The 25,187-nt window shown below is 37.2% G+C and overlaps 1 protein-coding gene and 1 pseudogene across 7 annotated transcripts in view; one reads left to right on the top strand and one right to left on the bottom strand.

Annotated features, from left to right (window-relative positions):
• The window catches only part of TANK (TRAF family member associated NFKB activator), a 104,507-nt gene that overhangs the window by 78,078 nt on the left and 1,242 nt on the right, over window positions 1-25,187 (bottom strand). For 2 of the 7 annotated variants that reach the window (XM_090280292.1, XM_090280265.1), the window contains exon 1: window positions 872-991. The exons of 2 other annotated variants lie outside the window; for them this stretch is intronic. The gene's annotated coding sequence lies outside the window, so the exon portion shown is untranslated. Of the gene's footprint in view, window positions 1-871; window positions 994-25,187 lie in introns of those variants that run through there. 3 more of the 7 variants (XM_090280281.1, XM_090280283.1, XM_090280259.1) reach the window with 2 other exon arrangements.
• LOC150022110 (thioredoxin domain-containing protein 9 pseudogene) lies at window positions 854-19,838 on the top strand (annotated as a pseudogene).

The following is a 25,187-nucleotide window of genomic DNA, read 5'->3' as shown; positions in this document are numbered from 1 at the left end:
CATTCCAACCATGGCAAGGAGAATGGTCATTTTATTTTCACTTTCATGTCACTTCACTTCTTTACTACCATTTCTCCCTTACAATAACTGTCAAAAAGCATCTGAGATAAATGACACTTTATATAGCAAGGCTGCTTCTGTTTTTGCTTGTTACAGCATAACAATGAGAGGCACAATTTCTCTTTGGCTTGAGTATCTCCCGCCTTCTTTCTTCATTTTCTGACGACCACGGCTTTTTACAGCTGTGAATCGTTGCTAGTCAGTTTACAGAGGGGTGGGGACTCTACCTAACGCCTGGGTTCCCAGTACCGGCAAGGTTTGCTTTTGTTCTTTCCGCCTCTGCCACCCATTCTCCTCGTGACCTTCGGGGAAGTTACCCAACTTCTCATTGACAAGATTATGATGACACCCCACAGGAAAGCAGAGAGCAGAACTGTAACAACGTTGGGGGAAACAACAGAAAGAATCTATTAAAAAGTTTTCGAAAGCGTAAGCATGATAGTACTCGCTTCTGGAAGGCAGCTCCTGTGCCGAAAGAAGGCTCCACGCCTGATGCAGTCCACTGCTCACCCTAACACCCCATGCCCTGCCTCCCCAGCTTCCAAGTGAAGAAGTGAACGTCGGACAGAATCCCTCCCCTGCAACATCGCAGCACTGACGTCGCGGGCTCCGAGAGCCCCTCCAGGTCCCTTCCGGAACGTTGACCTGGAGGGGGGGCGTGGAGGGGGTGGCGGTTCTCTCGAACGAAGTGCCTCCCCATTCTGAGAACTGGTTGTGTCTACAGCTTCTTGGCTCTCTCCCTGCGGCGCACAGACTGCCAGCGTATCCCTCTCGCTCACGCACACACTCGCTCATGAAGTTTCTTACTCACAGTTCAGGGATTCAGAGTTGGTCTCACGCCTGGTCTCGGGTCCATGGCGCGCTGGGCCGAGTGACTGCAACCGGAAGTTGCTTTCCGTTCCAGTTCAGAGGGCAGAGCCTGCGCACAGGACCATCAACTTACCACACTCCCTCCACCCAGCCTGGGCCAGGCGGGCCGGCCCCTCCCTCTCGTCCCGCCCGTGCAGTCCCCGCCCAGCGCAGTCTGGTCCATCGCAGTCCTGCCTGGCCTGCCATCATAAGCAACCGCAGCGGAAAGGTGTCTAATGTCAAGTTTAAAGGTCACTTGAGGGTCTTGGCTAAATTTTTGCTAAACAATAACGAGGTCTAAAGTCACCCTGTGTGTCAACTTACACAGCATCACCTGAAAGACTTATTGACGGTGTAGATTCTTACAACTCACCCATAGATTCCTAGAATTCAGAGGAACTAGGTGAAAAAGCCCAGAAACCTGCATTTCCCACAGATTCTCAAGTGACTGTAATTAAGGCCCACAGTCTGAAAAACTACACACACACACACACACACACACGCACGCACGCACACGCACACATTTGGTTTTTCCCCAACTAGTAACCCGTTTCATTAAATGTACTTGCTAACGTTTGAATGGCTGGTAAATGCAAGTAGTCTTTTACTAGAAAATTTCCCACTAATTAAGACTTCCCGATTTTGCCATTTCCTAGCCATGCTTGAATATTCTCCAAAATAAAAATTTTAGACAGATAACCCAAGAAAAGTGTTTGTACTCCGAATTTTAGCTCTGATACCTACTGGCTAAGGCAAGTTACTTAATCTAATGAACCTTAGGTAGGTTTGTTTGTTTTTCAAATCTGAAAAGTGGAGACAATGATAAACTACTTTCCTGGATGAATGGTTGGAGGATCAATTCAATAATGTAAGCAAAAGCTCATGGTAAAGTTTAGAATGCTCTACAAATGAAAGGTGGTGTTCGGAGTCACTCATATAAAGCTGGCTCCTTCCCATCACCAAAGTTTTCCCTGAGGTTCTTTTCAGGAAAACACAGCAGAGTCAAATCTACAGCACATGTGGAAGCTTCCTGAGATCACTGTAGGTTGGGACGCTCCATGTTGACTGGAGCATGATTGCATCTGGCGGAATGCAGATAGCACGGTCAGAAGGTGCCATGGTGATGATCTATTTATTTATCTAATGAAAAATATTTTTTAAAACTCACTGCTTTTTCACATATTTGACATGGGTTAACAGTGTTTGAAAAATACCTCACCACCAAACACAAGCAAGTAGCAATTCAATAGCCAAGAAAAAATGACCATGAATAATGTATATGTTTCTTAGGCAGAGCCTGCTGTAGATTATAACTTTGTATCCATAGACTTGACAAGATTTTCTAAATCACACACTCTCTTGTCCTAGCGATCTTGGCCAAGCCATACCTGAACAGGTCTTAAGTCCATGAGTTTTTCTTCATCCTGAAAGTTTTAAGCTTAGCTCTGGAGTTCTTGAGCTCCCTTTTTTTTCTGGTCATATGGTCCATGTAACTTAGAAGCTGCTATTTTCTCAGTGGAGTCCAGGATCTCGCTCCTCCTATGATAGAGTCTTTTCTCTGTTAGAGTAGGAGGATCATGTGCTATCTGCCTGAACTTCTCTCTGCACTTCTGAACCATGGATATGCGCACTTCTTTTCATAAGCCGGGAAGCCCAAGGATTTAAAAACTTACCCATTGCAGTGCATTTTAAAATATTGGGCTTACTTTTAAAAGTCCAAGCTGAAACATAGTTTTAAAAACTTCTTTTTAAACAAACAGAAACTTCTTGTATATAACACTGTGGCCAGCTGAGCAGCTTTTTTGTAATAAGTAATTGGGTTAAATGTGATGATACAAAACTTTTAAAAGAGAATTTAGTTTTTTAGAGGAGTTTTAGGTTCACAGCAAAATTGAAGAGAAGGTACAGAGATTTTCTATATACTCCTTATACCTACACGTGCACAAGCCTCTTCCGTTATCAATGTCTCCCACCAGAGTACTAGTACATTTGTCACAATTGATGAACCTACTTTGACATGTCATTATCATTCAAAGTCCATAGTTCACATTGAGGTTCACTCTTAGTGTTGTATGTACATACATTCTATGGGTTTGGACAGATGTATAGTGACAAACACCCATCATTATTGTACCATACAATACTATGCGAGAATAGTTTCACTGCCCTAAAAATCTTCTCTGCTCTATCTATTTATTTTTTCTCCCCTCAGTCCTTGGCAACCACTGATTTTTTTTACTGTCTCCATAGTTTTGCCTTTTTCACAATGTCACATAGTTGGAATCATACAATATGTAGCCTTTTAGATTGGTTTCTTTCGTTGATTAATATGCATTTGAGTTTCTTACATTTTTTTTTCATGTATAGATAGCTCATTTCTTTGTAGCACTAGATAATATTTCACTGTCCAGATGTACCAGTTTATTTATCCACTCACCAACTAAAGGACGTCTTGGTTGCTCCTTAGTTTGGGCAATTATGAATAAATCTGGTATAAATATTAGTGTGCAGGTTATTGTGCATTCATGAGCTTTCAACTCCTTTGGGTAAACCCCAAGGAGCATGCTTGTTGGACTGTACGGTAGAATATGTTTAGTTTTGTAAGAAGCTACCAAACTGTTTTCCAATGTGGTTATACAATTTAGCATTTCCACCACTAATGAATGAGAGTTCTGTTGCTCCACATCCTTGTCAGTATTTGGTGTCAGTATTCCAGACTTTTTGCTGTTCTAATAGGAATGTAGTGTTTTCTCATTTTTTTTTAATCTTCATTTTTCTGATGGCATATGATGTAGAACATCTTTTTATATGGTTATTTGCCATCTGTATATCTTCTTTAGTGAGGTATCCGTTAAGGTTTTTGACCCATTTTTAAATTGGGTTGTTTGTGTTTTCATATTGTTGAATTTTAAGAGTTCTTTGTGTATTTTGGATAATTAGACATATTTTTTGCAAATATTTTCTCCTAATCTGCGGCTTGTCTTTTCATTCTCTTAACAATATCTTATGCAGAGCGGAAAATTTTAATTTTAATGAAGTCCAACTTATACAGCACTAGTTGGGGAAAGTTAAAGGTACTGCTTGATGATTTCTAATTAAAGTAGTAGCATTTAATAACACAAAATCTAAAAATTAGTGCATAAACATTTTGAAATATGGAAGTGCTAAAAACTTTGAATAAGGAAGAAAAATTAAACATACACATTTCTGAAATACATATTTTTTCTCTCTTTACACTCCTGTGATGTAGTTATGAAGAGAAGAGGCTGCATACTTCTCCAATGTGTGAAACATGAAGGTTTGGGTAGATGGGTGAGTTCTGTTCTAAAACAGTATACAACATTTTCTTTTTCAATAATGATGATCAATTTTTTAGAATTAACATATAGTCCTATTAAGGTTGGGAATTGAAACACTTATTTGAGAAATAAGTTTTTAAACAAATGACATAATTTTACTCTAATTTTTTTTTTTTTTTTACTCATATTGTTACATACCTTAGGGTAGCAAGCAGTACCATGGGGTAAGGTAGGGTGAAAATGAGAATTGCAGGCTCATTAAAAATATTTTAGGAGCTATTTTCTAAACTGCTTAATATTTTATTGAGAGTTATGAATGTAAATCTAGGGACAAAGAAAGCTGCCAGTGTAAATACTAAAACTTGGAATGTCAGGTAAGCATCAATGATCTCACTCAAATCTTTGATGTGAAATATCACTATTGATAGAATTTGGTTGACTTTTGATTTAGGATAACATATGAATTAGCTGTTTGTGTCTCAGATTCTCTAAACTAAATGAAAAATCAGAAAAACATGAGAACTCATAATAGCATCAAAAGGCAGGATTGATGACTAGGTCCAGCATGTATGGCTGAGCAGTCTGTGCCCTGCTCAGGGTATCCAGCTGCCAGATCTACTCACTTACTCCCTTGGCCTTGAATCGTCTCTAGCGGGATGCCTTTCCCAAGTCACAAAAGGCATAAAAAAATAGCTGTAACCCTGTTGACATGCATCTTAGAGACAAAACTTGACAAGGTTTTCTAACACTTGCAAGAACTGTGGGGTTGAAATGCACATGAACGTTGTTGTTTGAAGGTGACAAAATCTGCTGGCTGTACCGTAAGAAACCTATCTGCCTCATGGCACCTATGAATGAATTGACAATAACCGCACTACTATATGTTACCTACAAGTAGTATTTTATATCTCTTTGACCTAATATGACCCATTAGTACTTCTCTCTACTACTATATGTTACCTACAAGTAGTATTTTATATCTCTTTGACCTAATATGTCCCATTAGTACTTCTCTCTATTATACATTTCAGAGCTATGGTTTGGATTATGCCGACATGATTCCAGTGGGAGTGGAGAGATATGATGCTCTGTTTTTAAGAATATGTGAAGGCAATAATGAAAGGGGCTGGACAGATAGAGCTCTGTGTTTAACTCTCAGTGGGAGTTTAACTTTTCATATATGGTTCCTACCAAGGAAAAGACCAATGATTGTGATTAACCAAGAATTCATCTCTGCATAGTAAAATAACTAAGCCAAAGAATGAGGGATCTCACCACAAGCCAATAACTGCAATTACAAAATTGATAAATGTCAGTTTCAGGTCACAAATTTAGTTGTGAACTGTGCGTGTATACATGTCTCTGTGCTCAAGATCTGTGTTGAGGAACTGATACGAATCAGGCAGATAAAGAGATGAATCAAGGAAAATCCATACATTGGGTTAGTAAAGGATACGTGAGGCTTAGAATGAGAAAATTCAGATAAAATATCTCTTTTTAAAAGATTATGCAGAATAGAAAAAAAGATGGTGGCCTAGGCAGACAAGTCTCACCTCTTCGCACAACCACATCAAAATTACAACTAAAATAGAGAACAACCATCAGCCAGAACCATCATAAATTGAGTTGAATGGAAGTCTTAGAACTATGGAATTAAAGAAATCACATCTATTGAGACAGGTAGGAAGGGCACAGATATGGAATGAGCTAGTCTCTCACCCATATGTGGTGGATAAAAATTTGGGAGGGATATTTAGGAGCAAAGAGTCCCAGCTACACACCAGGCCCCCCAGCCCAGGGTTTCAGTGCCAGGAAGATAAGTCCCCAAAACTTCTGGCTGCAAAAACCAGCAGGGATTGAGTTGGTGGAAGAAACTGCTGGAGCTCTAAGCAGTTTCTCTTCAAGAACCCACACACATACTCATCTACTCAGACTCACTCCCTCTGAGCTTCAGCAACAAAGTAGCAGCTTGAAGGGCACCAGTGATATACAGGGAGAGGCTGAAGAGTCTGGCATCAGGGCGAGTGGAGGCCATTGTCTCTTTTCTGGGCCCTCCTCCCACAGAGCCTGCAAGCTGGTGCTATATCTGAGACTATCAACCTGGCTCACACTATTTGAAACACCTTGGAGATCCCCAGAGACTCCATCCCACCCAATTTATAGGCTCACCCAAGCTTCTTTTTCATATGAATGACTGGTCTTGGCTCATGCTTCATATTTTCCTAAGTCCAATCAAACCAGCAACAGCTGGCCTCAGCGAACTCTAGGCCCAGCACTAGCAGACAGCTTAAATTCACAGCTTGGCTTTGCCTGGAACCTCCAAGCCCAGCACAAGTAGCATCCATCTCAGATTGCTTTATCGCTCATGTAGGGTGCTCCTGGCAAAACACAAGAGGGGGTGGCCCTTGGCCTGCACAACCTGGGAAACCTTAAGACTGGAACACCCAGTGGACAGCTACAGAACATGTGATAGAACCACCACCATGTCCCTGCACAGCTGATCCTCCACAGAAAGTGGAAGTTGGAGGTCGGTGGTCACAGCCAGTCCTTGTAGCTGACTGGCCTGGGTAAATTCCTCCCATTGGTCTGCCAACAGCAACCAAGGCTCAACTTCAGGAGGAGGATATACTTAGCTCACATGAAGGGTGCACCTCAAGTACGCAGCATGGGTGATAAGGGAGGTTGTGCCTGCCACTTGACCCTATAGGGCACCTGCTATATTAGGCCATACTACCAAGACACAAAGTCAAAGCAACTCTACCCAATACAAAGAAACAAACACAAGGAGGCTGCCAAATTGAGAGGGAACAGAAATATGACCCAAATGAAAGAGTAGAACAAAACCCCAGAAAAATAACTAAATAAAATAGAGATAGCTAAGATATCAAATCCAGAGTTCAAAACACTGGTAGTTAGGATGCTTGGAAAAATGATTGAGTATGGCCACAAAATAAAGTAAGAAGTGAAGGTTATACAAAGTGAAATAAAGAAAAATTTACAAGGAACCAACAATGATGGGAAGAAAGCCAGGATTCAAATCAATGATTTGGAACAAAAGGAATAAATAAACATTCACCTGGAACGGAAAGAAGAAACAAGAATTGAAAAAAATGAGGAAAGTATTAGGAACCTCTGGGACAATGCTAAATGTACCAACATCTGAATCATAGGAGTGCCAGAAGAACAAGAGGAAGAGCAATAAATTGAAAAGTTATTTGAAAGAATTATTAGAGAGAACTTCTCTAATTTGGTGAGGAAAATAGACATATAAGTCAAGGAAGCACAGAGAGTCCCAAACAAGTTGGACCCAAAGAGGACACACCAAGACACATCATAATAAAAATATCAAAGGTTAAAGATAAAGAGAGTATCTTAAAAGCAGCAAGAGAAAAGAAGAGTAACCTACAGAGGAGATCCCATAAGACTGTCAGATGATTTCTCAAAAGAAACTTTGCAGGCAAGAAGAGGCTGGCAAGAAGTATTCAAAGTGATGAAAAGCAAGGACCTACAACTAAATTACTCTGTCCAGCAAAGCTATCATTTAGAATGGAAGGGCAGATAAAGTGCTTCACAGACAAGGTAAAGCTAAACGAATTTTTTATTGCCAGGCTATAATTACATGAAATGTTTAAGGGATTTATTTAAGAAAATGAAAAATATCAAAACTAGGAACATTAAAATGACAACAAACTCACAACTATCAACTATGAAATCTAAAATATAAAAACAAGAACAAAAACAAATTAAGCAAACAACCAGAACAGGAACAGAATTATAAGTATTGTGATCATTCAGAGGGTTATCAGCTGGGAGGGGTTAGAGGGAAAAATGCAGGAAAAGGTGCAGAGATTGGGAAGCATAATTGGTAGGTACAAAATAGACAGGAGTATGTTAAGAATATTATAGGAAAGGGTGAAACCAAAGAACTTCATGCATAACCAATAAACAAACTAATGCAGGGGGTTCCTGGAGGGAAGGGGGGTACTGGGTAGAGGGAGGCAAAGTAATATAATAATAAAAATATATACTTAAAAAATAAAAGATTTGTTGCATAAATGAAGACTCACAGAATCTTCAAAATGTAGAGAGAGTGAACATTTTGGAAAATGGTGTACTAGAAACATAAGCAAAAGGAAATAATATGTTTTGCACTTTCTATGAAACAGTAGATGAAATATAAGATATTAGACGAAGATAAGATTAAAGCAAGATAAGGAGAGACCTAGCTAAGAGACAGGGAGAAACAAAAACAAAGTTGAATAAGTTAAGGATATAAGGACATAAAATATGCAATTTCAAAATTCAAATATTATTTACATATAATCAAGGATGGAATCAATACTACAGATTATTACATTAATGATTAGAGTAAAAACTTGAAAAACCCTCTTAAAATGTGAAAGGAAAGGAAAAATAGATAAAAACCGTTACATGAAATAGTAAATAGATAGTGCTCCAATTTCTTCAGAAGAGACCAGAGTAAATGGAACAGAAATAGTATCCAAAGATATATCAAAAGTTATCTGAAGTAATACTTTGATCCAAAGCAGAGATGAAAAGAATTCAGTTAGATTTGAAACATATTAAAGAAAAGAGACTAAACACATTAACCTATCCTGAAAAATATTTGATATTAATGATTTATCAATTTATTTATTTATTCAGCAAATTTTTGTGAATAGTTGATATGTGCTAGAAGTTAGGGACACAAAGAAGACCAAGACACATTCCTATCTTAAGTAACTTGGTGTCTTTTTTGGTTGACCTGCATATAAGAAGCAGGCAATTACTACGCAGTGCAGTATTACAATATTACAACAGGGGTAAGTGTAAGATATTCTTAAAATACTTTGGAAAGACCTTAGTCCAGGCTTAAGAGGATGAGGGAAGTCTGTTACTAAAGTGTGGAAAAATATTCAACAAGAATTTAAGTGGAAATGAAATAAATTACTTATGAAGGAAGAAAAATACTGAAAAGTCACCTTATCTTTATCATTAAGCTTCAGAAACTGAATAGAGTAATATTTACAGTTGCTTAGGAATGGTTTTGTTACAGAGTCTATGCCCACCCAAGTTATCATTCATATAGGAGAGGAAAACAAAGACACTTCAAGGTTCAAAAATATACCACTCATTTCCTGAAATAATTGAAGTTACACTTCCATTGGTCACGAAGGGAATCAAAATTAAAAATCAAAGGTGAAATTGTGATATAAAAGAGATATTTTTAAAGATTTGAAATAATTTAAATATTGGATTAGGTAAAAACTTGTTGCAAATATAATGAGAATATTAAAAGAAATTTTAAGACATAAAATATTAATACAAATAAATAATTTAATAATAATATGTCCTAAACTTCCTGGTTACAGCAACAAAAACTCAAGTGGTGAAAGGTGGCAAGAAGTAAAAATTTCCAATTTACTTATTTCTTATCTCTCATATATAGAAATAAGGAAATGATAAATAGGATCTCATTCTTATTATGATAATTAAATATGCATTATTTTAAAATGCTTTCTTTATGTGTAAAGGTAAATGGTAAATAAGTAAAAGTAGAATAAAGTATTATATGTTCATTTTTTATGTAATAGAAGAAAGGAAAGAAAACATTGTCCATATAACAAAAACATGAAACTCTTACTTCCCAACATTTAATCAATCGCCCAATAAGGTAACTCGAGTGAGTACTCCTCTGCAACATTTCTTGAGTGCATACATTCCATGCCCCTATTGTCACACTCTGGCCTCATTGCCACTGCGTCTCTATTGTCACCCTTGCTCAAGCCACTATTAATTCATATTTATCATAGCAGCCTTCTCAATGTTCTCCTCACTTTTACTCTTGTCAAATTCTAAATGTTATTATGTTCTTGTATGACCTAAAATTGCTCATAGGTTTCATATTACCCTGAGGATAAAATCCAAACTCTTAAGCATGGTATGAGGCTTCTTCTTACTTCTCAAGACTCATATCCCCTCTCTTTCTCTTGGCGATTCTGTCGTTTTTAGGTGTTTGCTAATGCGGTTTTCTTATTCTGGAATATGTTTCCTTCTTATTTTACTTGATCTGTTGAGGCCTTAGCTAAATGGACTGATTTTAATCAGGACCTCACTTGACTCCCCTTCCAGGTTAGAAATGTGGGCTCAGCTACGAGTCCTATTTCACTCTTTCCTTTCCACTTTATGACATGCACCATACTTAAAATTTCAAGATGTACATTTGGATGCTTTTGAAGTTGAGATGACTATTATAACTTATAACTGATATTAAGGAAATTGCAGTCACCTAAGGCCTAGGTCATTACCCCCACTACCTCAAAAAGACTTAAGCTGAGATAGGCTAATTCATGCTAGTAATAAGTGAGAATTCTAAGTTAAAATTACCTCATTCATAGCCATTTACTAACATGATTTTATTAGCCCTGTGCTTCAATTTGTTCATCTGTCAAATGCAGATTATAATAGATATTACTTGCCCTAAAGTTTGTATGTGTATGTACAATGAGATAATATTTTAGCATGGCCTGGCTTATAGAAGACATTAATGTAGATAATTTCTGTAATTAAGGTAGGTGGTTCTACAAACAGTTAATTTTAATTTAAATAAATAATCATAATTATTATTTAAAATGTCTTCAAAATCTCTCCCTGAGAAAACCTAGATATTGGATTTACTAGGAAAAAATCTTATAATCAATTGTCTTAAGTATGCCCCCACTCCCAAAGGAAACCATGGACAAAGAACCAAAGGAAATCAGGAAAATGATACATAAAAAAAAAAAAAAAGGATAGAAAATTTAGCAAGGAACTAAATAGAAATTTGGGAGCTGAACAATAGTATAAGTAAAACAAAACATTTACTGGAGGGTTGGCAGCAGATATAAGCAGGCAGACATGTCAGAGAATATGATGATAAGATAATGAAAATGATCTAGTTCAAGGAACATAAAGCAAAAAGAATAAAGAAAAGTGAAAAGAGCTTTTAAGTTCTTTTAAGACTTGTGGGACAGCATTCAGGGAACCAACATATGCATTATGGATGTTCAGATGGAGAAGTGAGAGAAAAGGAACAGAAAAAAAAATTGAAAATATAATGGCCCCAAACTTCCTAATTTGATGAAAGATTGAATCTGTACATTCAAGAAGCTAAATAAACTACAGTAGAATAAGCACAAAGAGATTCATACTGAGATACATTATAATCAAAGTGTTGAGATCCAAAGATGAAAGTATCTTGAAAGTAGTGAGAAAGAAATGACTCATTATGTATAAGCGAGCCTCAGTAAGAATATAACCAATTTTATTTTAAAATCATGGAAAAAGGAGGCAATGGGAAGGCAATAGGTCTCAACCAAGAATTCTATGCCTGGCAAAACTAGTCTTCAAACATTAAGGAAAAAATGAGATATTCTGAGATTAAATAAAGGTAAGGGAGTTTGTTGGTAGACTTACCCTAAACAGAGTCGTCCAGGTTCAAATAAAAGGCCACTAGACAATATTTCAAAGTCATACCAAAAAATTAACTCTGGTAAAGACAACTATATAGGTAAATATAAAATCAAGCATGACTGTATTTTTGGTTTGAACCCCTATTTTTATTTTCAACATGATTTAAAAGACAAACACTTAAAATAATATAAACCCATGTTAATGAGCATACAATGTATGAAGATAAAATTTGTGATTATAACAACATAAGAGAGGTAACCAAGCTACATAGGAGTAGAATGTTTGTATTTTATTGATGTTCAGTTAGTATTAATTCAAATTAGATTGTTATAAATTTAAGTTGCTAATTTAATCCTCATAGTAACCACTAAGACAATATCTTTAAAACTACATAGAAGCATACTATACAGCAAGGAGTTAATTAAACACAAAAGAAGGCAGTTATGGGGGAAGTGAGTAAAGAACAGAAAAACGATATAAGAAATACAAAAATCAAATAGCAAAAGGGGACTTCCAGCCAAGATGGAGGCCTTTACAGACATGCTGCATCTCCCTCCCCAACTAAGAAGAAACACAACTACCTCAACCAGAAGTTCCAGAAAAATCAAGCTGCATGGAAGCCCAACAAACAAAGATATAAAGAAGAAATACTCATCCAGACAGGTAGGAGGGGCGGAGCCGGGATGGAGAGGATGTGGGGTGGTGGTGGCAGCAATGGTGACAATGGCAGACCAGTGGAAAGCACAGTCACACATTTTAAAAAGTCAGGAGGGACACCTGGGGAGTGCTCCCAGCACCAGACCAGATCGCACAGCTCACAGTCCCAGAACCAGGGAAAATAAAGCCTCATTGCTTCTGACTGTGCAAACAAGTGGGGGTTGGGGCAGAGGAAGAAACTGCCAGTCTCTCAGCAGAGTCTGCTTGTTTAAAAGGCCTGCATGGTCCTAGAAAATCCACAGACCCTCCCACTCTTGGAACGACAGCCAGGGCAACAGCTAGAGAGGTGCCAGTTCCATACAGAAGTGGAAGAAGTGCAGGGAAAAGAGGCAAGTGCTGAGCAAGTGGCATTGTTCCCTCTCAGACCCCTCCCCCACACAACAGCACCACAACGTGGTGAAATAGGTCACCCTGTACTGATGAATACCTAAGGCTCTGCCATTTACAACATAACAGGTATGATAACCCTACCTAAGACTAAGAGGCAAACAAACACAGGAGCCTGTCAAGATGAGGAGACAGAGAAGTATGGCCCAAAAGGGGAAACAGATCAAAGTTCCAGTGGGAGAACTAAGTGAAGAGGAGATAGCCAATCTAACAAACAAGGAGATAGTTAACCTAACAGACGCAGCATTCAAAACACTGGTGATAAAGATGCTCACAGACTTGACAGATATGCTTAAGTATAGTAGATGTATCAGGGAAGAAGTTAAGGCTATGCTAAATAAAATGAAAAAAAATTCACACAAAACCAATGGTGAAGGGAAAGACACCGGGGTTCAAGCCAATGATTTGGAGTATAAGGAAAAAAACAAACAGTCAACCAGGTCAGAATGAAGAAACAAGATTTTTAACAAATTAGGAGAGGCTTAGGAACCTCTGGAACAACTTTAAACGTGCCAACATCTGAATCATAGGGGTGCCAGAAGGAAAAGAGGAAGAGCAAGAAATCGAAAGCTCTTGTGAAAAAATAATGAAGAAAAACTTCCCAAATTTGGCTAAGGAAATCAACATACAAGCCCAGGAAGCACAGACAGTCCAAAGAAGCTAGACCCAAAGAAGACCACATCAAGACACGTCATAATTAAAATTCCAAAGGTGAAAGATAAAGAATCTTAAAAGCAGCAAGAGGAAAGCATAGAGTTACCTACAAAGGGTTGCCTATAAGACTACAAGCTGATTTCTCAAGCAAAGCTATCATTTAGAATAGAAGGGCAGATGAAGTACTTCCCAGACATGGTAAAGCTAAAGGAGTTAATCATCACCAAGCTATTATTATATGAAATGTTAAAGGGACTTATTTAAGAAAAAGAAGATCAACAGTATGAACATTAAAATGACAACAAACTCACAACTATCAACAACTGAATCTAAAAAATAAAAACAAAAACAAAAGAAAACTATAGGCCAATATCACTGATGAACATAGATGCTAAAATACTCAACAAAATACACCACATAAACAAAATGAAAGACAAAAACCACATGATTATATCAATAGATACAGAAAAAGCATTTGATAAAGTACAACACCCACTTATGAAGAAAACTCTCCTCAAAATGGGAATAGAGGGAGCATACTTCAACATAATAAAAGCCATAAAAAAAAAAAAAAACCCTAACTAAGTAAACAACCAGAACAAGAACAAAATTATAAGTATGGGATCATTTGGAGGGTTATCAGCTGGGAGAGGGCAGTGGGAGAAATGGGGAAATGATGCAGGGACCAAGAAGCATAACTGGTTGGTACAAAATAGGGGAAAGTTAAGAATAATATAGGAAAGGGTGAAGCCATAGAACTTAGATGCATGACCCATGGACATGAACTAAGGGGGGGTGAGATTGCTGGAGAGAAGGAGGATATGGGAAGAGGGGAGCAAAGGGAAAAGAAATTGGGACAACTATAGCAACATAATCAGTAAAATATACTTTAAAAAATAGCAAAAAGACAGAAGTAAGTCTTCCTTATCAGTAATTACTTTAAATATAAATGGATAAATTTCTCCAACCAAAAGGCAGAGCTTGGCAGCATGGATAATACAACATAATCAAACTATATGCTATTTACAAGATAATTACTTTAGATTTAAAAAAATTCAAATAAGTTTAAAGGATGGAAAAAATTATCTAAGCAAATAGTTATGAAAAGAGAGAAAGGGTAGCTATACTAATATCAGACAAAATAGCTTTGAAGTCTAAAACTGTTATAAAAACAAAGAAAAGCGTTATACAAGGTTTGTCCAGAAAGTATCCATCCATGTAATATGTAAAATAGGGACATTTGTTGAAGAAGATACTACGAACAGTGTACATAGGACAATAACACTTCAGTCCCCTTCAAAGTAGGCATCTTGGGATTTCACACAATTCTCCCAATCACCATCAGCTGCCCCATCATATTTTTCTGAATCTCATCAATGGTCTGAAATCTCTATCCTTTCAAAGGTGATTTTAATTTTGGGAAAACCAGAAATCACAGGGTGCCAAATCTGGGCTGTAGCAGGGGTCTGAGTCACCTGGGCGATTTGATGCTTTGCCAAAATACTCTGCACAAGATGTGATGCATGAGTGGGCATGCTATCTTGATGAAGCTGCCAATCACCAGTTGTTCACAGCTGTGTCCTTCTGAATTATTCATAAAGTTTTCATGGAGGAATGTTCAAGCTTAATGCAAAATTTGATATAGATTCCTTGTTCTACTCAGTCATTTTGAATGTGATGGCCACACCATACACATGCTCACTCAAGAGTTTCTACTGCCCTCAAGGACTAGTGCAGTGAAGTCATCATTGCTCATGCATAAGCATTCCTGTCCACTCTCCTCAGCTGCTAGGTTACATCAATTTCACATAAACCATTCTTGTTATATTAACGATGGCTGGACTTTTTTCCAGACAGACCTCATACAGTGACAAAAGAGTCATTTATCAAGAAGATATAACAATTATACACATGAACACATCAAACAAAAAGCCCCAAGATACATGAAGCAAATCATGATAGAATTAAAGAGAGAAATAGACAATACTACAATAACAGTTGAAGACGTTACTACACTACTTTTAATAATAGATAGAAAAAATAGCACATCAAGAAAAAATAGAGGACTTGAAAAATACTATTAAATAGTTAGATCTAACAGATACGAGGGAGAACCCAAGAAAACCAGAGGTTCGTCCCCTTGTAGTACAGGCTTCCCTCTCTAGGTTAGTGTTCTAGGAACCCATTTGTATCACTGTACCAGCTGGTGGTGTTGTGACAGGCTCCGTTGGGCTTCAGTGAATTATTTTGGAAGACTTTTCAACGCATTTGCATATTTAATAATGGGTGATTTACGAGTGCCCGCCCACACTGCACTGAGCATTCAGCAGGTTTTGACCAAAAACGGCATGACTCCAATGCCCCACTCTTCCTATTCACCCAATCTCACTCCCCAGCAACTCTTCTGTTTGTTTCCCTGCATGTAAAAAGGCCTCACAAGGAAACATTTTGCCAGTGTGGAAGAGGTAAAATAAAAACTGGCAGAAGCACTAAAAGGCATCAAAATTGACAAGTTCAAAAACTGTTGTGAGCAGTGGAAAAGACATCTTGATAGATGTATTGAAACAAATGGAGGGTACTTTGAAAGTTACTGAAGTTTAAATATGTAAGAATAAATACACAATTGTTTATAAATAAGTTCTGGGGTTTTTGTGGTCCCCTCCATGTATATGTAGAATATTTTACCCCAAAATAGTAGAATACACCTTTATCTTTTTTAAAAAATATGTTTTATTGATTATGCTGTTACAGTTGTCCTAATTTCCATTCCCTCTGCTCCCCTCCACCCAGTGGCCCCCCTCCTTCCAGTTGTCCCCCCCTTTTAGTCCATGTCCATTGGTTGTGCATATAGTTCTTCTCAACCTCTTCCTGTCTATTCCATTCCCTCCTACTATGCTTCTTAATTCATATACCATCTCCCTCCCTCCCCCTTCCCCCTCCCTCCTGACCTCCCCCCAGCATGTTCCCTACACCTATAGTTCTTTTTCCACTCTCGTTGCCTAGTTTGCCTTTGTTTTGATTCCCTAGCTTCTGTTGTTGGTTGTTGTGATACAGCTCTAATTTTAATGTTTATAGTTTTGATCCTCCTTCTTCTAAACCAGTCCCTTTAACATCTCATATAATAGTGGTTTGGATCTAATGAACTCCTTCAGTTTTATTTTGTCCTGGAAGCATTTTCTCTGCCCTTCTATTCTGAATGACAGTTTCGCTGGATAGAGTATTCGTGGCTGTGAGTTTTTGCTTTTTATTACTTTGAATATTTCTTGCTAGTCTCTTCTTACCTGCAGGGTCTCCCTTGAGAAGTCAGCTGATAGTCTAATTGGGACCCCTTTGTACATGATTCTTCTCTTCTCTCTTGCTGATTTTAAGATTCTTTATCTTTAATTTTTGACAATTTGATTATAATGTGTCTTGGAGTGGTTCTCCCTGGGTCTGGTTTTCTTGGAACTCTCTGTGCTTCCTGGACCTGTAAGTCTATTTCCTTCCCCAAGTTCGGGAAGTTCTGCTTCATTATTTTTTTCACATAATTTTTCAATTTCTAGTTCTCCTTCCTTGCCCTCTGGCAATCCTATAAGCTGAATGTTCGATCTCTTATAGCTGTCCTAGAGGTTTCTGATCCTCTCCTCACTTTTTTTTCTTTTTGTTTCCTCTTTCTGCACTGGTCGGCTGTTTGTTCCTTCTCTATGTTCTGGTTTGTTGATTTGATCTCTGGATTTTATTTCCTCACCACTTGTCTCATATGTGTTTTCGTTCTTTTCAGTATGAGTGGTTTTCTTTCCTTCACTGTCCTGTTCCAAATGTTTTGTTAATGTTGTAAGCCACCTTATAACAATAGCTCTGAACTGAGCCTCTGACAGGTTTCTTATTTGTTCATCTGTCATGTTCTTCATCTGCTGCCTGGTGAGCTGAGTCACCAGGATTTCGTTCGTTGTCTCCTTCATTTTGACAGATTCGTGTTTTGCTTTGCTTCCTGGGCAGGCTGTGGGGGGCAGAAACCCCTGTGCTCATCACTACCTGGCGACTGATGGTGATACCGACCTTTTTTGCTGCACTGCGGTGCTTTGTGCGGGGGCGGGTGTCCAAGATGGATTCCTGCCATTATTCTCCGCTGGGAGACCCTCATCCGTCCTCCTGCCCTTTGGGCCTCACCGTCCTATACAATGGGGGGGGGGGGGCTGCCTTTCCCTGCGTTGGGGTCACAAGCTGCTGGGGCTCTACTGCAGCCAGGATTGCTCCCCCTGCCGCTCTCCCCGCTGCTACCACAAACAGCCCCACCTGACCTTTCTGTTCCGGTTCCGATTTCGCCCTTCCTACCCGTCCAGGCGAGCACCCCTGGTTTATAACTTCATATGTTGGGCTTCCATGTAGTTTTATTTTCTGGAATTTCTGGTTATCTTTTGTTTTGAGGTAGTTGTATTCCTATTCCTTTCTAGTTGTAGAGGGAGACCAAGCATGTCTGTCTAAGCCTCCATCTTGGCTGGAAGTCTCCTGAACTCAAATACACCTTCATCTTAGGTGGATATGAAAACTTCCAGGATAGATTAAATATTAGGCTACAAAAAGTCTCAATATATTAACGTTTTAAAATAGTGAAATCATACAAAGTGTTTTCTCCAACCAAAATGAAATGAAGCTTGAAATCAATAGAAGAAGAAAACTGGAAAATTCACAAATAAGTGTAAATTAAACAACACATTCTTGAACAATCAACAGGTCAAAAAGGAAATCACAGGGGAAATTAGATTTACTTAAAGATAAATCACACCATACCAGAACTTATGGGATTCAGTGAAAGCAATGATCAGAGGGAAATTAATAACAACAAACATCTACATTAAAAAACAAATGAACTCTGAAATCAAGAAACTAACTTAACATGTCAAGGAACTGGAAAAAGAACAAATAGAAATCTAGCAGAAGAAAGAAAATAATAAAGACTAGAGCAGAGATAAATGAAATAGAGAATGGAAAAATAATAGAATCAATGAAGTCAAAATCAGTGTTTTGAAAAGATTTACAAAACTGACAAATCTTTAGTTAGCCTTATAAGAAATGAGAGAAAACAACAAATATCTAAAATCAGTGATGAAACTGTGGACATTACCACTAACCAAATAGAAATAACAAGGATTATAGTAAGAGTATGCTATGAATGACTACTATATGCCAACAAATTACAGTTAAATAACCTAAATATAATGTACAATTTCCTAGAACTTACCCAAATTACCCAAATTGAATCTAGAAGAAATAAGAAATATGAACAGACCCATGGCAAACAAAGAAATTGAATCAGTAATCAAAAGCCTCCCAACAAAGAAGTCCAGGACCAGTTGGCTTCACTGGTGAATTCTACCAAATGCTTAAAGAATCGTTACCAATCCTTCTCAAACTCTTTAAAAAATAGAAGAGGCTGAAAAACATCCTAATTCTGTGAATCCAGGATAACTGTGATACCAAAGCCAGAGAAGACACTGAAAGAAAAGAAAACTAAAAATCAATATTCCTTTCCACCCCCCACCCCGCCCCCACACTTCCTCAGGCATCACAGGCTGTAAGGCATAAGGGGCCTCAGCCAACCTGGAGGCGGCGACAGTTGACAGCTGGCTGGTAGTCTCCAGCAGCTGCTGGGAGGCTGAAGCCAGGCTGGACTGCTCTTTTGGAGCTGCTCGTCTGTCACTTCTCAGGTATCACTGAGAGCCCAAGAGCTCAGCAAGGCTGAACTATTAAGAACGGAAGCTAATGCATCTGTCAACATGTTTTCAAAAGTCCTGGATAATCAGTTGCTTCAGACTACCAAACTAGTAGAAGAACATTTGGAAGCTGAAATTCAGAAACTGGATCAGATGGACAAGGATGAATTGAATTGGAACACCTTGAAGAAAAGAGATTTGAGGCACTAAGGAAAGCTGAACAGCAGAAACAAGAATGGCTTTTGAAAGGACATGGGGAATACAGTGAAATCTCTAGTGAGACTTTCTCAAGAAGTCAAGGACAATAACAGAAGTGGTCTGCTATTTCTATGGATTCCACATTCAGCTGTAAAATACAAGACAGACGTTTGGTGATATTGTCCAAGAAACATCTGGAGACCAAATTTTTGAAGGTGACTGTCAAGGAAACACTTTTCCTTTTTGAGAGACTGAGGATCAAAGGCATTCCGACAATAGCACTGGTAAAAGATGGAAAAACACAAGGTTATGTCATTGGATTTACCGACCTAGGAAATACAGATGACTTTACCACAGAAACTTTAGAAAGGAAGCTTAGTTGTTCTGATTTTCTTAATTACAGTGGAAATTTAATGGAGCCACCATTTCAGAGCCAAAAAAAAAAAAAAAAAAAAAAATTGGAACAAACTTGAAAAAGCTGGAAAAGAAAACTGTCCAGGGAAAGAAACATGATTCAGACTCAGGATAATTAGAGAGCAGTTTATAATTCTTTGTAAATTGCCTTTTTATTTATGCTTACTGGAGAATTAGATGTGTTTTCTAAATTCTGTTGATTTTGATACATTGGTCATCTAATAGTCATACACTAGTTTTATACAGTTGCTTCACATTGAAAGACATCTTTTATATTTTCTGTGTGCAGCTCATGGTTTATTTGAGGAAAACTGCTGAATTCTTAAATTAACTGGGTAGGATATGAATTTTCTATTTTTGCGACTGATTTTATCACAATATAGTTTTTACATCTTCATACCATACACAGTTTTGTTTTTAATCCACTGGATTGGAAATAGAAATTCAGCAAACTATTTCAGGAGTAATTCTCATGCATTATTTACTTTATGTAACAGGTCAAGTAACATTTACTGGTGTAACAGACTGCACTTGTAAATTAATTATAAACAGTCTTCACTTCTGGAATATATTTAAATAACTATTAAAGAACTGCTTAAAAAAGACAATATCCCTTATGGGTAAAGATGCAAAATTTTTCCACAAAATGCTAGTGAAAAAAATTCAAAGGCATATTAAGTGGATTTTACTTCATGACTAAGTGTGATTTATTACTGGAATGCAAGGGTAGTTAAACATAAGAAAATCATTCAATGTAATATGCCACATTATAGATTAAAGAAAACCCCCCTACCTGGTCATCTCCATTGATGCAGAAAAGACATTTGACAAAATCCAACACCCTTTAGTGATTTAAAAAAAAAAAAACATACAGACAACAAGAAATAGAAGAAAACTGCCTCAATATGATAAAGAGAATTTATGAGAAATTCACAGCTAATGTCTTACACAATGGTGAAAGACAGAAAGGTTTCACCCTAAGGCCATGAACAAGACAAGAATAATTCTTTCACCAGTGCAGTTCAACACTGTCCTGTAGTTCTAGTCAGAGCAATTAAACAAGAAATATTATAAAAAGCATCCAAATGAGAAAAGTATAAGAGAAAATATCTTTGTTTACAGATATTATCCTGTATATTAGAAAAATCCTAAAGAACACACAAAAATGTTACTAGAACTAACTGATATACTAAAAGTTGCAGGATACAGGATCAACACTCAAAAATCAGTTGTGTTTCTAGGCATAATCAATGAACATTCCAAAAATGAAATTAAGGAAACAGTTCCAGTTCTGATAGTATTCAGAAGAACTTTATGTTTTGTAATTTTTACCTCAAAATTTTAAAAACGAAAAAAATAAGGAAGTCTGAATAAACTATGGACTGAGTTATAAAAATGTGTCAATATTGGTTCTTGAACTGATACAAATCAATGTAACAGTTACATATCAATGTAAAAGTAAGATGTTAATAATAGGGGAAACTGCATGGTGGGTTATATGGGAATTCTGTAGTGTTTGCTCAGTTTTTCTCTAAATCTAAAACTATTCTAAAAAATAGTCTATTAACTAAAAAAAACTTTACTGTCCTAAATAACTATTGGATCAAAGAGGAAATAAAACTGTAATTAAAAACCATAAAAATTGACCACGTGAAAGTGACATATCAAAGTTGTAAGATGTAGTTAAAATAGTAGTCAGAGACACTCCTAACCTTAAATACTTTCATTACAAAGCAAGAAAGACTAAAAATAAATGAACTAATAATTCAACCCAAAAACCAAAAAGTAAAAGTAAAATATTCTAAAATAAGGCATTAAGAAAATATTAATGAAACTAAAAACTAATTATTTAAAAAAGAGCTACATCTAACCATAAATGTGACATATCCAAGAGATTAACTCTTCAACATATCCAATGAGGAAAAGAGAGAGACAGAGAGAGAAAACATAAATGAATAAAATAAGTAATAAAAACGAGTTATCTACATAATAATAGAGATGATTTAAAAAATAAAAGAGAATATCGTGTATGCTTATACACTTAGAGTATTTGATAAAGGACTCCTGGTCAAGATAAAGGTGTAAGTAAACACACTTCGCCTCTTCATGCAACCATAGAATTGCAACTAACCTCAAAACAAAAAACACCCAGAACTGCCAGAAAATTGAACTGTATGGAAATTGGACACCAAGGATTTAAAGAAGCCATATTCATCCCGATGGATGAAAGGGGCAGAGTCGCAGAGTTGGAGCAGAGAGGACATGGTGTGGCATGGAAAGGTGACAGTGGTGGTGGCAGAATAGGCAGTCCCACATTCATAAGTGGAGGATAAAAATCAGAAGGGATACCATGAGAGTGAGCAGTCACTGCTCCAGGCCAGGCTGATGGGTTCTAGCACAGGGAAGATAAAGCCTTATAACTTCTAGCTGTTAAAACCAATAGGGGTTGGGACAGCAGAAGAAACTGCTAGTTTCTCAGGAGAGTCCATTTAAAGGGCTGCACAGACTTAGAATGCACGCAAACCCACCCACCCTGGGGATCACCACCAAGGGAACAGCTAGAAAGGTGCCAGTTGCATACAGGGAAGTGAGTAAAATGACTGGAAATGGGGCAAGTGCCAGGCAAACCTCCAAAAGCTGGGCAGTGAGATTGTCTCCTCTCAACTCCTCCCAGCACACAGAGCCACAAGGTGGTGAAGTGGGTTGCCTCCCCCTGGTGAATATCTAAGGCTCTATCCCATACAACTTAATAGACATGCTAAGACAGGGGGTCAAAGCAGCTCTACCTAATACACGGAAACAAACATAGCGGGGCTACCAAATTGAAGAGGCAAATAAATATGGTCCAAATAAAAGAGCAGAACAAAACCCTAGAAAAAGAACTAAATGAAATTGAGATAGCCAACCTACCAGATGCAGAGTTCAAAACACTGGTGGTCAGGATGCTCAGAGAACTTACGGAGTATTGCAAAAACAAAAGGGAGGAAATGAAGGTTACATTAAGTGAAATAAAAACAACCCACAGAGAACCAACAGTGAAGAGAAGAAAGCTGGTGTTCAAATAAATGGTTTGGAACGTAAGGAAAAAATAAACATTCATCCAAAATAGAAAGAAGAAACAAGAATTCAAAAAAACAGAGTGTAGAAAACTCTGGGATATCTCCAAAATGGCCAACATCCAAATTATAGGGGTGTCAAAAGAACAAGAGGAAGAGCAAGAAATTGAAAACTTATTTGAAAAAGTAATGAAAACTTCTCTAATTTGGCTAAGAAAATAGACATACAAGTCCAGGAAGCACAGAGTCCCAAACAAGTTGGACCCAAAGAGAACCACATCAAGACAAATCATAATTAAAATGCCAAAGGATAGAGAGAAAGAGAGAATCTTAAAAGCAGCAAGAGAAAAGCAGAGAGTTACCTCCAAAGGAGTTCCCATAAGACTATCAGTTGATTTCTCAAAAGAAACTTTGCAGGCAAGAAGGGACTGGCAAGAAGTATTCAATGTGATGAAAAGCAAGGACTTACAAGCAAATTACTCTGTCCATCAAAGCTATCATTTATAATGGAAGGGCAGATTAAAAAGCTAAAGCTAAAGGAGTTCATCTTCACCAAGCCCTTGTTATATAAAATGTTAAAGGGACTTATTTGAGAAAAAGAATATCAAAACTATGAACATTAAAGTGATAACAAACTCACAACTATCAACAACTGAACCTAAAAACAAAAATAAAAACACAAATAAACTAAGCAAACAACTAGAATAGGAACAGAATCATAGCTATGGGGATCATTCAGAGGGTTATCAGTTGGGAGGGGTCAGGGGAAGAACGGGGGAAAAGATACAGGGATTAAGAAGCATAATTGGTAGGAACAAAATAGACAGGGAGATATTAAGAATAGTATAGGAAATTGAGAAACCAAAAAACTTATATGCATGACCCATGAACATGAACTAAGGAGGACATTGCTGGAGCGAATGGCAGTACCGGGCAGAGGGACACTCAGGGGGAAAAGTGGGACAACTGTAATGGCATAATCAATAAAATATAGTTAAAATATTTGATAAAAGTATCATTTATGAACAAAACAACCGAAAGTGGGTGCCAAGGACAAAGAGTGTTAAGTTTTGCTCTTTAAGCACTTCAAGGAGCAAATAGCACCCATTAAACTTTTTTAGAACGTGGAAAATTTTGGTATTTTTATCAGAAAGTAAAAATACAGATTAATGCTCTTATGAATATGAAAGCAAAATTTCTCAGCAAATTACAGACATTTCTTTTTAGCATACATTTTCTTAGTAAAAATTGGCATAAGATTAATCAATTGGGTCACACATTTTGCATGCCACTTTTAGTTTAACCGAATTGTGGTCTACAACTAGCCTTGTCATAATAGGGAGAAAGCTTTTTGCACAAAAGTGTATGAACAGCTGCTTTGTTTGAGAATCTGGTTGCTCTGCCTGGATAGGGCTCCTTGGTTATGTCATATTATTTTCATTCTTTTTTGTTAATTTGAGTTGTGAACTAAATTATGAAGCCAAAATAATAGAGGAGAGGCGTCCGAGCATGTGGATTGAAGCGGAAATGAGGAAATGTGTAAGTTTGGTTTGCTTGTTTCAACCAGAGGAAAAACAAAACCTACTTTAATATCTATAAACCTATCTTTATTTCTGAGCCATGATTTTTGAGAATGTGGAGTTTTTTAAACAGGAAATTTCTGTGTTGGGTAATAGCAGAAACTATATAAAGTAGAAAAACAATAGTTTTCTAATGATACCAAAAAACATTTAATATGGTTTTACACGAAGTCTTGATACACTTAGTAAACTAGAGTTAAAAGTATAGTTGGTAGTTATTTGTTTCTTATAATAAGTTATTTACCTCAAACCAACAGCCAACGTCATTCTTAATGTTAACCACGAGGGAAATTCCCACTGAGATCAGAACAAGACAAGGTGGCTGCTATCTCCTCTGTTATTAAACCCTATTCTTGGAGTTTTGGACAATGTAATGAAAAGAAAAAAAAAAGAGGAAACAAAATTATATTTTTTCTATCTAAACATCACATGTAAATTACCTAAAATAATTTAATATAAATAAAAAATCAATAGAATGGCTGGATGCAAGATAAAATTACGAAATCAAGAACTCTCCTAAATCCCTACCCCACAGAAACAAGATAAAACAAACTATATTGGAATACATTTTACAACAAACAAAAATCTATATATTTTATGAGGCCTTAAGTACATGGAAAGAAAGAATGTTTTCAGACAGGAAGGTTCTCTCTCATAAAGATGATCATTTTCCTTAAATTAGTGCAGTTTTATGAGATTCCAACTAGAATGTTTTGGAAGAATTTAACAGATTTGTTTTAAATCTTCCAGTTGGACATCTCTTCATTGTCACAAGTGTTTAAAAGAAATTTCTGGACATTCCTTTAGGGCCCTAGTCAGCTGCTAGCA

The sequence above is a fragment of the Furipterus horrens genome, unplaced genomic scaffold, assembly GCF_987537825.1.
Source record: "Furipterus horrens unplaced genomic scaffold, mFurHor1.1.pri manual_scaffold_1, whole genome shotgun sequence".
Classification (NCBI taxonomy): Eukaryota; Metazoa; Chordata; class Mammalia; order Chiroptera; family Furipteridae; genus Furipterus; species Furipterus horrens.
Note: the sequence above shows the minus strand (reverse complement) of the source record. Positions and strands in the feature narration are given on the sequence as shown.